Source organism: Cupressus sempervirens, chromosome 3 (genome assembly GCF_028749045.1).
Source record: "Cupressus sempervirens isolate cs-2001-9-10 chromosome 3, ASM2874904v1, whole genome shotgun sequence".
Taxonomy (NCBI): domain Eukaryota; kingdom Viridiplantae; phylum Streptophyta; class Pinopsida; order Cupressales; family Cupressaceae; genus Cupressus; species Cupressus sempervirens.
In genome coordinates this window covers 846,228,226-846,245,845 of record NC_143120.1, presented here as the reverse complement: position 1 = coordinate 846,245,845, position 17,620 = coordinate 846,228,226, and positions in this window count along the sequence as shown.

Below are 17,620 nucleotides of genomic sequence, written 5' to 3'. Positions count from 1 at the left end.
TTTTAGGGTTCTAACTAGAATCTGGGTCTTGCACTACCTTCTTAGCCTTAAAAATCTAGGTGTTAGGGGTGCACTAGCACACCTAGTGTACCTAGTGCACCCTCCAATGTGCACTAGTGTGCTAACTATTCTAGAATGGAAGAACTTCCCTTCAGAAGTGCGCACCTATGCACATATAGAGGTGCACACCCCCAAAGGGTGCACTCCATCCTAGGCCTATAAAAGCTTGTGACCCCTCTCTTCTCTCTCCTCATTTTTCTCCTCTAAATAGTTTCAAGCACACTTTCATATCCTTTGAGGTGCAACACTTTATTCCTCTCTATACACATTACACAAAATAGTTAAGTCCGAAGGTGTGCACTTGCGTACTAGTCCAAGGTATGAGGTGCACACCATTTTATATTAACAAACTTAAAAAACAAAAAACACTCACCTAATTGAGAGGTTTTCATATGCATACCTTTCAAACTAAGAATTCTAAAGGCTACATAATAATTGTGCGCAGTTTCACACCTTTCAATAGTGTACAACTACACACCATTTAATTATGAGCATAAACTAACACTCTTTGTAAAGTTTGGGTGTGCACATGTACAACCCATAAGGTGTGTAGGTGTGCACCTTTAGTTTTTAAGTTTTCTTAATTGCATGAGTGCACCTAGCACACTATCAAGTTGTACAAGGTGAACTAAAAAATGTGCATCAGAGGCATAAATAGGGTTTTTATGATTTTTACTATTTTAGCATTTTGGGTTTGATTTTTTAATAAATAAGGTTGTTATAGGGTTTGAATTTTAATATTTTGGACTAATGCGTACATGGTTTGACTAGATAAAATGGCTTCCTCCTCATCCTCGCTTGCAGTGAAGGCTCATCCAAAATAAGCTATCGTTAAGTTTCAAGGTGTACAAATGAAATCATGTTTCTAGGATGCACATTTAGAGAATTGGGACATTGAATTAGGTCATATTGATTGGAATGCATTCCTAGTTCTCTAAAAAAATCCAAATGAGAGGTCCCCTATGATATCAACACTTATCAAATTAGTGTTAATTAATGTGGCCTCACATCCTACATCATTGTAGTATTTAGAGCTTTTTATGGCCTTGGTAGAAAATTATGTGTCAAAGGAGAGAGTGTTGAAGAGCTTGAAAGGGGAGATCATCCTAGACCTAAGACTGAAGAATATCAAGAAACTTTTCCATCTCCTAGGGATAGACCAACATGTGAGATTGAATTATCATCAAGAAGAGAGGTGGTATAGGGATAATGAGTAGAAAGCTACATAAATAAATCATTCACCATATTTGATTGATAGCAAAAGCATGGGATGAAGACCTTGAAAATTTGGTATGACTAGAGGATATATGAAAAATGATATTAGATACTCCATTGTGCTTTTGTACATAATTGTGGGTCTATTAGCAATAGGGTACTTAAACATCTAGACGATACATTTTATCAAGACCATCAGAATGTCTAAAATGCCAATTTATTGGGCCACAATTCTCAGTGAGAACTTAGATGAATAGCTAGTGGTGGTCAAATCCAAACCAAGGTTTTATATGACATCTTACATGGTGTATCTATTAGCAGTAAGGACTATAGATTAACTTGGATTGTTTAAGAGTGGAAGCATGCAAGATGCTAATGGATGACTTGATGTGATATATACCTAGATAGTAAGGAAGAAGCTCTCAGATCATAGGAAAGAATATAGAATAGTGAATTATGCTTTCATTTTTACAATCACCTGGTTCATTAAGGGAGATTATGCAAAAAGGATGTCAATAGAGGAAGTGGAAAAAATTGCAAAAATAGGTGCCTATTACATCTATTTTAAGACATTCACCTACTTAAGGGTAGGAAGCACAATTGTGAATCCAAAGAAACTCCTGAGATATCCATTAGATAGGCTCATTTTATTGGATATTATGAGACAACTCTCATCTGCATATGATAGAGTAATGAAATAAAATAAGACCTAGGTATGGATCATCACCATAGGTCTATATGGGGTTAAGAAGATGTAGAATATCATGAATTTTGACTTAGAATGGGATCAATATCCCTTGGAGGACTATAACTCCCCTCATCCATGTTTTGACGACATTGGTAGAGTTCAATATTTGGTAGGAAAACAATTTGAACATGAAGATGCCATAGAGATCATTGGATGAATGTAGCAGATGACTACAATATCCTAATAAGGGACTATTATAGGATGACTCTTTATTTGGTAGGAAATGGCTTGAAAATAAAGGTCTCATTGAAGGTTGTTCAATAAGACACTTCAACTTTCTTCGATCCCTTGTATAATTAGGATAAGATATATGATCAACCAATCATGAATGCAAAAATTGAGGGAGAAGAAAATGTAAATATTAATAATAGGGTGAAGCATATCATCTAGTTGACCATGGAATTAATTAAGAAACCATTCAAGTTGTACTTGGTTCCTCTATCAGTAATCTTCTAGGCTACAACTTTCTTTATAAAGGGAAGAGAGGTGAAAGCTATGGTATGAACATTCACAATCGAATCTCTAATTAGGCCTAAAATGGTGTATCATCATGTTAGGGAAGTTAGATACTTTAAGATGAAAAAGGGCAAGAATAAGAGAAAAAATTATTCTCCTCAACAAGTTGAGCTTGAAGTTGAAGGGACTCAAGCCGAGGAGGCAACTCAAGCACCTAAGAACCAAAAGCTCACAAATGTAAAGCTACTCAAACTCAGGATAATCTACTAGTGCCACCTCTAAAACATGAACAAGGACCTAAAGAAGAAGTACAAGAGGTTTCACCACATGTTCAAGAGGAAGGACCCTCTCCATTAGCTACTAAGAGAGCTAAGACTAAAACTCCAATCAAAATGACTAGAAGATAGAAAGTGAAAAGAAAGGTTATTCCTATTCCTTTAGTCCCAAAAAATATTCTTGAGGAGAATGAAGAAGATGAAGAGGATAACCTTCCCATGAGTTAGAGGACTCATCTGGCTAGGGCTACTAATATAGAATGAAAAAGGAGTTTTACTATAATGCCATCATCTATTCCTATACAACCTATTAAGGCTACACCTTCAAAGGATGAGAAGCAATAGTGGATTGATGAACAAGAGGGTCAAGTGACTGATGTCTTTTACATGTTAGATTTTGACTTCATTCCTTTGAGTACTAAACACATAGGAAACAAGATAAGGGATACACCAATGAATCAACCTTTACAAGAAGATTAGAGTCAACTACCACCTTTTCTACAATGATCTCTAGGTGCCCCAATATTATCATTCAAGATTTATCTTTCTTACATAAAGGTTTAGGCGCTGCCCTCCCTTCTATTAATAAAGAGTGAGTACAAGTTTTGCAAGAAGAAGTGCCATAACAAATACCTATTGATGAAGTATCAGAAGAGGGGAAAATATATGAATAACAACAACAAACTTCTGAAGGTGCAGAGGTAAGGACTGTAGACTCAATATACATAGGGATGCCCAATGTAGATTTCTCACAGAAAGAGAAGACTCCAAAGAGGAGCAATAAGGGAAAGGGTCTACTTGTACAAACCCCATCTTCAACTAAGTATATGTCTTTGATGGGAACTACTCCAAAATGGTTGAAGAGGGAGGTGATGGTTAGGTAGAAAAAGAAATTGTAATTTAGAGTGGATGAAGGAATGAAAGAATTAGTTGAAGATCTCAAGAAATTTGAGACACCTATGGGTGATGTGCAAATATCGGCCTTCATTACGCAGAACTAAAATCAAGACTAGTTTGCTCATATTGTCATCCCTCCTCTATACATAGATATTAAAGATTTGACTATGAAAGATTATCAAATTAAAGAGGTCTTGATGAGAAAGTTGATGGTAGATGCTACTAAATTGTTGGTTACTACAGGAATTAAATAAGTGGTTAACCACCTAAAACAAGATAAGTTTGAATTGTGGAGGCTCCAAATATAGAATGAACTTCCAATAGTCTATTTGCATGAAGTGGTTGGTTCCTTTGACCCTAAGAATCCTAAGGTGACTCTAGATGTGACACTTGATAGGAAGGAGAAGGTAGGTGTAAAATTGGATCCATTTTTTATTTTTGTCAGAAATGACAAGAAATTTTTGAGGAAAAAGGTGTACATATAATATAAGGAAACCTTAAATAGATGCATCATATGCAAATTAATGCAAGCAAGCTAGTTTTTTTATTGAACCAGGATTTTTGATTGATGGACAAGGTACATACCTAGGGTAAAGACTTTCAAGTATTACAGTCAACAAAGGATCAAAGATATTGTATGCTGAAGTATAGATGGGGGAAGAGTTTGATAAGATAGATGATTCGATCAAGAAGACTACTACTAGTAATAAAGTAATGGAGACATTACATACAAATATTCATAAGCTCAAAGATCAAAGTCAAGAGAAGATTTTGGATGTTGAAAAGAATTACAATGATGCATGCCTTAACATTTTTGAAGATAGGATAAGGGATAAACTCATATCTATGAAAGCAATTATCAAATAGTTTTGGAAGACTTTTGAAGAAGCTTTGACTAATGAAGACATTAGCCAAGAATTTAGGATACTAGAGGCATTGCTAGAATTAGATACAAAATTGGAAGACTTTTTTGAGACTTGCATAGAAGTTAACAACTACAAGCAAATAGTAAAGAATAAGATGATCATTTGGATTTTCTAGATGCAGCCCAAGTGATGGAGATCATAGAGAAATTTAATAAAAATCATCTAGACATACGTCTGGCATAAAAGGGAAGAACAAAGAGAAGCTAGAATTTTAGGTTTTATACATGGGAAAATTTTGGATTTTTGGACTTTTAGCTAAGGTGCACCAAAAGATTTTAAAGAAGTCTGAGATGCACTTGTAGAAGTTGATGAAAACCAACTTCACAGCTTGACAAGATCACCTGCATGCAAATAACCTGTCAAAGGGAGACCAAGGAAGGAAGAGGTGGAACTTGCAAAAACAGTAAATGGACTAAGAGAGAATTTATTGCAAACAAGAAAAACGTATTGCTATTGAAAATGAGATGAGAAACTACAATGAGAGAGCCTAACTATAAAGGCCACAAGGAAGCTTTTAGAACAATTTGAAAAGTTCTAGAAGATAAGGTTGACAACTAAGCATACGTCCACAAAAGGTGGGATATCCTCAAACAAAGTTAGAGGATATGTATGACTTAGATAGGAAAAACCTCCCATGTTGTCACAACTCATCAACTACAACTACTAACTAAATGCATTAACCTAAGTAAACTTAAGTAATAGAATAAATCATTAATAAATAATTATTTACTTTAACAGCCCCCCTTAAGTGCAACTTAGGGGAATGTCTTATGCTCACAAACTAAGATGAAATGAAAAATGAGTCCCAACAACAAGGTCATGTTAGGTACCCATGTACAATGCAAAAAAATGAAACCTCTAAAAATGGAAAAAGAGATAAAACCTGATCGAAAAAACCCTCCCCCAAAAAGAGGTAACTAAAAACCTAGTGAAGGACTAAAGAAGTCTCTAACTAGAGGAATGCCCTTGAAAACAAGAACTAGAGAAGATCATGAAGAGCATCACTGAAGAATGAAGAAGTCACAAACTCTATCATTAGAAAGAAACTATTGATCTAAAGAACCTCCATGGAAGAAGAAGGCATGAATCAAGTGTGTCTATATGGTAGATGATCCATCTCACTTAAATGCATAGGTAGGTAGCCACTGCAATCATCTAGTATATAGTATCAACCACTGAATACATAGTTCACACTATTGAACAATTGAACCAAGGAAGCATAAGAAAAATAGAATAAACCCCCTTAATGTAGATGGGGTGAGATGATAGGCAACAAAAAAAATGGGCCAAAATCCTCTACAGAAAGAATCAAGAATGATAAGAGAGTTGAAGAAGTACAAACACCTATAAAGGCATAGTCACAGTTATGTTGCCTGGGAAAAAAAGAAAGAGGGCACAAAAATGGCAAACAACTATCCCCACATGATGCTTTATAAAATAGTGCTAGTACAACTATCTCAAAACAATATTCATGAACCCAAATTGCAAGAGTGGCACTTTATCTCAGTGTGTTTGAATAAAGATGTTTACAAATGATAGCTACAATGATCAGAAAAGGAAAAAAGCTAATACAAAAGATAATACAGCCCAAAATAAAAGATCCCATGCCATAAAAATGATCCTTAGACTTGGAACACCCAAGATATCCACCATAGAGCAAAAATGCCAAAAACATGATAGAAAGAGCATGGGGTAGAATCTGAAAGAAATCATAGCATTTTTGAAAAGATGACAAAACTAGCATTCCAAAAATATAACATTTTCAAAAAATGGAGATGGAACACAAAAGATATGCTTGCTAGAGTGAAAAAAAAAAACTTTAGACTTTGACTACAAAAATGAGCAAAAAAAATTGGATCAAAACCTAAAAATACCTACACCAATATCTCTATCTCAGAACTAATGCTTCTTTTGAATCAAAAAAATACCTCTGTATGCTCAAGTTATGGCCAAAAAATACAAGTAGGTCAAAAAAGAACCTATAGTTCTTGTAGGGGTGTTGAGGTATGCTGATGTCATGCTAATGTCAGCATTCAACTAGGTTAAAAATTGATGGCCACGTGGTCGTTGAAGTAAAAAAAGAGGCCACATGGTAGTGCTACGTGGATGCCACTTGGCAAGATGTTGATGTAGTAGTTAACTTGGTAGGGGCCACGTGGCAAGTACCAATGTAGCATTTATGCCATGTGGTAGATGCAGAATGGTGCCAATGGTTAGAATGTCCACATGGGAAAAAGTGGTAGTGGGGCTACAGGTGGGCAACAACCGTTGGTAGTGGTGGTCACAGTGGTGGCTACTATTGGTGGCATCATGATAGAGGAAGTGGGTAGGAGGCATTAGGGTGGCCGCAGAGTGGTGGCCATAGGAGGGCTAGGCTGAAATTAATTTTTATTTTTATTTTTTTTATGGAGAATCATCCGTACAGTCCATACAACCTCCCTAAAAATAAAATTTTCCTCATGGAGCTCGTGTCACCAAAATTTGAAAATTTTATAGGAATCATGACTGTAACAGGCCTTCTGAACTCAATGGAGGTTCTTCAGATTAGTAGTTTCTTTCTGATGACAAAGTCTGTGGCTTCTTAATACTTTAATGATGCTCCTCGTGATCTTCTCTTATTCCTACTTTCTAGAACATTCCTCTTGTTGGAGGCTTCTTCAGTCCTTCACTAGGTTTTCAATTACCTCTTTTCAAGGGAGGGTTTTTTCCATGAGATTTTTTCTCTTTCCCCTTTTTAAGAGGATGCATTTCTTTGCATTGTACATGGGTACCTAACATGGCCTTATTGTTAGGACCCATTCTAAATTTCATCTTAGTTTGTCAGCTTAAGGAATTCCCCTAAGTTGCACTTAAATGGGGGTGTTAGAGTAAGTAATTATTTATTTTATTACTTACGTTTACTTAGGTTAATGCATTAGTTAATAGTTGTAATTGATGAGTTGTTAACAACATGAGAGTTTGTTCCTATCTAAGTCATACTTATCCTCTCACCTTGTTCAAGGATATCCCACCTTTTGTGGATGTATGCTTAGTTATCAACCTTATCTTCTAGCACTTTCTAGCTTGTTCTACAAGCTTCCTTGAAGCCCTTATATTCGGGCTCTCTCATTGTATTTTCTCATCTCATTTTTAATAGCATTACATTTTTCCTTTTTACAATATCTTCTCTCTCAATCTATTTAGGCTCAAAGTGCTCTGAAAAAATGCTCTTCCCTTGGATTGAAGAGAAAATCATAAATAAACTACGGTTTGTGTCTCTAAATTACGGCTTCAAAAATCCTTTAGCCAAGAAGTAGTAGGGAGGTTATGATACCATGTAGAGGTTGATGAAAGCCAACTTCATAGCTTTCTAAGATCACCTGAATGCAATTAACCTATTGAACAAAAACCAAGGAAGGAAGAGGTGGAGCTTGGAAAAATACTAAATAGACTAAGAGAGAAGATATTGCAAACAAGAAAAATGTATTACTTTTGAAAATGAGATGAGAAAATATAATGAGAGAGCATGAATATAAAGGCCTCAAAGAAACTTATAGAACAAGCTGAAAAGTGCTTGAAGATAAGGTTGACAACTAAGCATATGTTCATAAAAGGTTGGATATCCTTGAACAGGTTGAGAGAATAAGTATGACTTAGATAGGAACAAGATCCCATGTTGTCAACAACTGATCAACTACAACTATTAACTAAATGCATTAAACTAAGTAAACTTAAGTAATAGAATAAATTATTATTTACTCTAACAACACCAATAGTGAACTACCAGTTTTAAATTTAGAGCTTTCCATACATCAGAAACACATTTTGATAGCAGTTTAACTCCTACAAACATCAAGAGAAGGTTGAGCTTCTATTTTTTACATCTCTATAGACTCTTAGATCCTCTTATAGTTGTTTTCTTCTTATTTAATTCTTAAGTCATGTAAAGGCTCATACACCCATAAATTAATATAAATGAGGGTGGAGTCCTTTAGCACTATTACAGAGACATTTTGTACATAATTCGATATGTTTATTAGCTTTAAGAATATATTTGCATGAAGCAATCTCCCACTCACAACACAAACTGAGGAGACAATTTCTTATAAATTGATGAATTCAATACGTATTCTAGGCCATTATTTTGATGTAATAATATATTCTATTGGTGCTTTCATTATGAGTATAGTTATTCTTGTTGGAGTGTGTTGTATTTAGTGGATGTATGTTTATGGAGTGTAATGGAGTCAATGGTTTGGTTGTGTTATTTTGATTGAGTGATCTTTTAATTCTAGCATTTATCACGTGTTTACAAATTCTACCAATGCAATTAGTTGGAAAAGAGATCACATATTGTTCATACATATCTTTTTGTCTCGCATGAGCACACTTTCTATGGTCTTGCAATTTGATAAGAAGTGAAACATCTTTTGGTTTTACTAATTTTCCATTGACAAATACATTAGTGGATTTGAGGAAGTGTTGCTCCTATTTTCATTGGTTACCTACCAATCTTTTCAATGGTTTAAGTTATAGACATGTTGTTTCCATGGCTTATGTCCATTAGGGATTTATTTTTCAAGTCATTTTCTCTAAACCTCTTGTTACTTTATCTTTGTTATTTTATTTTACAAATACTTGGTTAATTTAGGAATTCATATAGTTGCATTGTTAAATTGCATTCATCATAAACAAAAAAAATACAAAAATATAATTTTTTTGTGATTACTTTTTTGAGATAGCAAGAAGATTCAACATCCTATCCAAAATTGATCAGAACTAGCAAAGGCCTACTTTGAAGAGTCATAGTTATTTTCTACTGACTAGATTTCAATAGGTTGTGAGGTCACTTGGGACATTGGAGTTGATATTAGATTATCTTTTCAAGCGAGGAGATTGAAAGGGTTCCTATCATTAAAGAATCATGCAAAATTAGAGCTCAACAAAAGCTTTGTTACCAAATGTTAGAATATTTAGAATAAATGAGAGGGGAAGGATGAATTAGTTATCCTAAGCTATGTATGTACCAATTCAACTTTTAAGCTTCAAACAGCTTAAACAAACTCATTAAATCACTCAGTCTATATAGAATCTCATCTAGAACTTAATATTATGATCATTACTTAGCTCTTAATTTTTTATATTTTGACAAATAGTAAACAAAACAATAGTAAATAGTGTGCATCACACATATATGATTGACATGTGTTTAAAACTAAGATTTAACATGGATATCCAATTTCAGAAAAAAAACACAAATAATATGCTACCATATTTTCACTCTTCTAAAGTGAGCTCGGTTAAGAGCCAATACTATTAAAGGTTACAAAACATAATATTTGGTCTGACTAAGTTAAAGGATTGAGTCACCTTGTTAGAAGTGGCTTGGTTAGAGGACTTTTGATCATTCCATTAGAGTGTCACCTTGATTAAACGATTTAAAAAATAACTATTAGGTAAACCTTGGTTAAATATTATTCACTACAAAAATGGTTAGAAATTAACAACATGTTTGAGATATAAAGGCATAACTCACTTTGCAAATTCATATCTACATTTTCTCATTTGTTGGTTCATTTATTGGATTGCATTAACATGTCCATCTCATATTTTCTCAGACATCCTAAAAGCAATAAAACTTCACCAATTTTCTCAATTTTCCTCTGTTACTCTATTCTTCAAAGGTTATTTATAGAATCTCCAATCAATAATAAATCAACCTTAGAAAATATCTCTTATGCCTTCTTAACTAGCTAGCTTTGATCTTTTTCTTCTTAAACATCACTATAGATCTTATGGTTTAGCTAGACTCTTTTAATATATCCGTCATTTTTTGTGTACTCCTTTATTGATACTTCTAGAAAAATTCTTCCCAAATCCTAGCCTTTGATCACATTACGAACTCTATTTGTGCATTAAATATGTTAGATTATTAATCCTTATCATCCACACATTTTGACTAATCAAAAAATTCAACTATGTTGGCCTAAAACTTTATGATTCTATAAATTACATTATTTTCTGACACTTGATCATGACTATATTCTTCTTCTTGGACAATATCGTATAGCTCAGTATGTACTACTTTGTCTCACTTGGATTTTACTAACTTTATTAATATTCAGTATGCTTAGTTATTACTACATTTTCCTTATAAAACTTGCATGAACATAACTATCACTTGGCTAATATTGTTTTCTCGGCTAACTCTTAAGTTCCTTAATCTTCCACTTCATTATTCTTCATTGACATTGTTAAATGCATAGTTGACATTAGGGATTTACACAATTTATTTTCTTCTCCTCTATACATCAACTCAACTATCTTTTCCACTTCGTATAATGATTAAAAAATACATCATCTTATCATAAACTAATTGACCAAGTGCCTATTGCAATTTCAACATCCTTAGTCCTCTATTTAAATTCTCTTCATCAATCAAAAAAATGGTAGTCTACACTATTAGTAAATATCTATCAATTAGGTTTGACATCAATTAAAAACAAAATAATTGTTCCACTTATAGTTTCCAACAAATTATAGCATGTTATATGGGGAAGCCAATATCAAGGAAATAAACACATAGAGAAGTCTCCATTAAACTTACATGATTGCCTCTACTTAAGTAATTAATTAATATAAATTTGAAATATTCTTGTTCAATTTTAAGGCTACTTTGGAGCTAGCTATGTATCATATCCTAAACATCATGAACATTACCCTCCCCTACAAATATATGGGTATACAATTGGAATAGGGGAAGATATACTCTTTTTATAGGGCTGTACATATTATCAAAATTAAAGATAGGGTTTAATCCAAGAAAGGAAATTGACTATCCTTAGCTAGAAGGATAACCATGCTCAAGTTAATCTTGCCTAGGAAACGCATTGAACAAATATCAGTTCTACAATCGAGAATCCAAAATAAGGATATCGTTAATTATTTTTTGAAAAAAAATATTTGCAAGAATCCAAAGATAAAATAAAAATATCCCTCCTAGCCTAGGATAAGATTTGTAGACAAGGGGAAGAGGGCGATTTTGGTATAAAAAACCTAAAGGATTAAGCAATGATTCATGAAGCCAAACTTATTTGGAGAATCATTGAATTCCCTACTTTGAAATTGTTAAGAGTACTATTTAACAAATATCTAAAATATAATGATTTCCTTAGTACCATTAGAACAAGAAACCTTGTTAAGGGTTCTAACTTATGGAGTTTCATGTAAAGATGTAGACTTGTCATCCTGAATAAAGTTACTTATAAAATTTTCAAGGGAGACTAGGTAAGATTTCTGTCAAACTCTTTGGGTGGCTACCAAATTATTATCAAAATAGAAATCCTCCACTCAACCTAGGCCATCTTGGAGGAAAAAAAAGATGTATTCCTCATTAATTATGTTGAAGGAGATAAGGAAACATTGGTTGGATGGAGATGAGAATCATTATTTGTCTATGATATTAAAACAAATAAATGTTTCCATTACAAGAAATGAATACATACTTATATGAGATGGATTGAAAAAATGGAGACTACAACTCAAAAGATGGTTATAACTATATCTTTATATATCCCATCCTAAGGTACATTTTCCTTAATCACTATACTGGGATTTTTTTTTGCTTACCTAAATCTATTAATTTCTCCTAGCTTGCCTTTCAGAAAAGGATTTTAACACCTAATAGAATTTTTACGATTGTTCTTAATCCTCCTAGCTTGCCTTCTATGTAAAAGATCTAAGGACTATTTGTATCATGCATTATTAATCTACCCCTATTTCTCTAAGGTATAGTACTACTTCCTTGGAAAATCAAATTATAGTCTTTCTCTTCCTAAGTCTTTTTTATGCCACCTTCTCTCCTAGCCTAAGTTAAATTACAATAGTAGGTATGTGCAGGATCATGGTCAACCAAACTATGCTCTTAAGTGGCAATAAAAAATTAGAAAATTAGGGTTATGTCAACTTGACATACATTTTTCTAGTTGTTATTAACTTTATATCAAAAAATTGAGAGAAAATTGAATCTAGTTTCTAAACTACTAGGACTTATGTCAAAAAAATAAAAATTGATTCATCAAAATTTTGAATTTTACTGCAATATTACAAAAAATTTAGAACAAAAATAAGAAGTAGATGTATGTCTGACCACCTTAATCAAAATCAAATGATAATATTTTTTAATAATATTCTATATATAAGTAGTAGACTCATGCCTAGATGTGACACATATTTTTGGGTATTTTTATTCTAAATAAATAATAATTAATTAATTTTTTACTTTATTATTTTTGTAATAAAAAAAATCTCATGTCTGACTACCTTAACTAATTCAAAACTATGTAAAATTCAATTTTTCATTTTTTCCCCTTATAGTACAAGAAAAATAGAATGTGATGCATCTTTTGGATTTCAAAAATGTTGTACCATTTGAAAGTTATAGTTATTTTTCAAGTTGTGTATCAATCAACACTTTATACGTAACTGCATTAGAAAATAAGTAATAATTACTTACTAAACTCATAATTTGACAAATCTTACATTTATGGAAAGACAAGAACATTCTTAAGAAATTCTTTTCATTTCATCAGGTTTTGGTGAAAAAAAGTTGTTAGCTACATGTTTGAAGTAAAAATCACATAAAAATAGGTCAAAAGAACATTTTAGGATGTTTTTAAAGTTGACCATATAAATTTGGTATCAAAAGATATAGTAGACCTTATAAAGATATTAATTATTTTCATTTAGTATCAGGGTGGGTGGGAAAAAAGTTGGAATAGAGTTTGTAATGGTTTGAGATATTTCAGAACTATAGATTTTTCATATTGCCAATTTTTGGCAAAACATGATCCTACACATACCCTAGCATATAATATGTTCTATGGATTATATCTCCTTCCATAATTCTATGGGAATTATTGAAGGAGAGAAATAGAATAATCTTTAAAATTAAAGTATAATTTTGGATCAAAAAACTATAAAGATAAAAGTCTATATGATTGAGACCCTAAATTTTAAAATTTGAAGCATAAATGGGTCAACCAAACCAATAACTTCATGGGATGGTAAAATGAGAAACAAGGTTTTATGACTTAAATTACCTATTTTTTATCGCCAAAGTGGGATGGACCATAAGGAAAAAAGAGCTCTTTGTGTTTGGTCCCCTCAGTAGAGAACTTGGCCAAACTTAGTTTTGGTGGTGCCTCAAGGGGAAACCTGGGGACTTTTGGCATTAGACGGGGCACTAAAATATCATGAGGTGAAATTATTACCAAATTCATGATTTGAATTGGAAAGGCTAGTAACAATGATGCTTATTAAAAGCCCTAATTTAGGGGTTGTGGCTTCGGGTTAAACTAAAGTTGAAATAGAATGGAACTCAGAAATTGGGATTAATTCTTTTAGAAGTAAATCTCTACCCAATTAGATATTAAACTCTCTCATATCTAAGGCCCTCAAATTAGCTAAAATGATAAGGAAATTCACAATCATCCATATCTATAGAAAAGACAATAGCTTAGTTCTTAAATTTTTTGATTAAGGAGCAAAAGGGAGAAAAGAAAAAATTATTTCCCCACCCTTATCTACCATGATTTTCCTTTACCATGGAAAACATAGATAATAATAAATGGGAGATAATTTCCACAACAAGTCAAATTGTGATGTTTCTATTGAGATTTAATTGTATAGTTTTTGAGTGAAAATCATTGACCCATATTTCATAGTAGTGACTCAACATGAATCCATCTCTTATCAGAATAAATGAAACACTTATCACTCATTGGATCTAGGTGATTGTAAAAAAGACAAAGTACTGAGACTTCCCAGGATTGGATCTAGGTAATGATCACAGAGATGAAGCACTAAGACTTCCCACGAGGTCACCCATCCATGTACTGCTCTAGCTTGAGTGCACTTAACTTAAAAGTTTCCTCCAAGGTTTAATGCACTCTTCTTGCAACCTCATTTGCCAAACCTTCACCAAGTGTTGTTCATTATGTACCATTTATTAGAAATTCACTTAAGCTCATCAATTGATAAGTAGGAGATAATTTCTACTACAAGTCAAATTGTGATATTTCTAGATTAGGATTTAACTGCGTAGTCTTTTAGTCAAACTCATTGGCCCATCCTTGTACTACTCTAGCTTGAGTGCACTTAACTAAAAAGTTTCCTCCATGGTTAAATTCACTCTTCTTGCAACCTCATTTGCAAAGCCTTCACCAAGTGTTGTTCATTATGTACCATTTATTAGAAATTCCCTTAAGCTCATCAATTGATAAGTAGGAGATAATTTCTACTACAAGTCAAATTGTGATATTTCTAGATCAAGATTTAACTGTGTAGTCTTTTAGTCAAACTCATTGATCCATATTTCCTAAGTAACTTGATTCAATATGAATCCATCTCCCATGGGAATAAATGGAACACTTAGCACTAATTGGATCTAGGTAATTCTCATAGAGGTGAAGCATCATGACTTCCCAAGAGGTTAGCCATCCAAGTACTACTCCAACTTGAATGTGCTTAACTACATAGTTGCCTCCATGGTTAAACAAGCTTTTCTTGTAAACCCATTTCCAAAAACTTCACCAAGTGTTGTGCCTTAATATAGGTAGAACCGAAGAACTCAAACATTCTTTGATCAAAACTTTATTAGGAAAGTCTTGCACTTGTCTATTCAATTTGCTGGTGTAAATAAGTATTCACTATTTACACTTTACTTAAGTTTACTTAGGTTAATGCATTATTTTATTATTTGGCATTATTTTATTATTTTATTTTGTGAGACACTTAGGAGTTCATGTACCTTTTTGAGTTCTCATGTTGACAACATAGAAGTATGCAACTCTATTTTAGCACATGGTGTCTACAACACTAGGGTTTGCATTATTCAATGTTTTCATGTAGACAACACAGTTATTTGCACTCCTTTTTTAGTACATGTTGTTTATAACACTGATTTGCATGATACACAATTGTAGGCTTATCCTCTCATCATCGCACTGATTTTCATGATACACCATTGTAGGCTTATCCTCTCATTATTGCACTTACTTCTATGCTTAATGGAGGATAACCCATATCTAGTGGACATGTGCTTGGTTGTATGACTTATCATGTTGCTAACTTCTATGCATTCTAGAAGCTCTCCAAAGGCCTTTATATATAGGCACTCCTAGTGTACTTTCATATGGCATATTGAATCAATATATCATCATGCTGATCATACTCTCTCTTTGGTCTACTGTTGTGCTTGTGTTTGAGTTACTTGGTCTTAGGCAAATTCTGCACTAAACCAAATTCATACATGGTATCAAAGCTTGGGGAGATTCTTATCACTAGCCATTTGAGACCATAGTTGCTTCAACACCTCGACCTAAAACTAGACAATCTATAGAAATTGGGAGCATCTAGAGTTGGATGTAACCTTTCCATTGCATCCAAAATGTTGATTCAGTGAAGATTGACTATAAATTTTCCTATGCTAGGCTAAAGTTGATCGTGAGGCAAAGTTTTTTTGTAAACTAGCACCCAAAGGCACCGATTTGCAAACTGGGTATGGTCATTTAATTGATCTGATTTTTTTTTTCATATTTGTATTTTATTTAATCTCTTGATTTTATCACATTTATATTTTCAAAAATTATTCTACCTAGTCGGGCTATCAGGGAAAATTTGTTTCACAGAATTGGGCAATCACACGTTGGCCCTGTAGACTATTTATTAATTTTGTAGAGAATTTATTAACTGGAAAGCTTGGCTTCTCTATTTATTCTGATTGAGCACCTCAAAAAATTGGCCCATAATCCAACACGTATCCACCAAATTCTACCAGAGAACTCACGTTGGTGACTCACTCAAAAATCCAGCGATTATTCCACCAGTGGAACCTAGTGTCTGGCCAGGCCTTCAAATTTAGTGAGCTTCTCTTTGCAAGTGCAAGCATATGGTGGAGTGTTTAAAATTCCTCTAAGTTCTCCAAACCCATGAATATGGGATAAACATTGCAAAATCTGGTGATCATTGTTATAAAACCTGGCTCCGTCCTTCACATTCTAGCAACTGTCGAGCCTGCTTCCCCCACCACATGGCAACATGCCTTGGGTCACATGTCAATCTAGCATCCATGTCATGCCACATGGTACCCCTCTAGTGGGCCACATCATTATCCACATGGACATGGTCCATTTGAATGTAGACATGCAGACCCATCCATAGGTTGACATGTGACAGAGTTTGATTTTGCCTCACCAAGAGACGTTGCCAGCCAAGACTATGACACGTGGCTCACCCATATACTTAACATGTCAACCTATACCCACATCATCCACCACCATGTAAAGAACCCAGTTAGTGTAGACGTGGCATACATGACAACAACTTGTGCAATCTGAGTCAGTGCCTTGTCATCAACTACATGGTAGACACATCAATAGTATGTCATAGCCACATAAGCATACACATGTCTAAACCATATGCCAACTTAGCTTCCATATTAGTGTAGGAAATTTTTACTATCCATGTTTGTACTTTTCAATATGTGATGATGTCATCACAGGCTCGAAAGTGATATATGTCATCATTTTATGAGCTGAAATTTGACAACCATATGACCATCATTCTAGGGAAAATTAGAAGTGTTCAACAACCATATGATTGTCAAATTTAACCTCATCGTTTGCTAATGCAACCCCTCTCCAGATTGACTTTTGATTTTGTAGTCTAACTTTGGGAGGCCATATCTTAGTCATGTGGACTCCAAATCAAGTGTAATTTTTTTTGAAATTAGGTAGAATTTCATAAAAAAATTAGTGGTGTAGCCTTTTTTCTAGGGTTGGTGCATGGATTTGTGAAAAATTGTGTTTTTTGGTGAATGTACCTATTCAATCCTACATTTTTGAACTTCAAATGCTTCATATGGGCACATTTGGACTCAAAAACAAGTTCTATTTTTTTTTTAAGTATGTTATTTTTCATCTAATTTCTATATCTACAATCAAATTGTAGGGTTGTGTGGAAAATAGTGTCACTTTTAGAAATAGGGTCATTCTTTGCTTTGT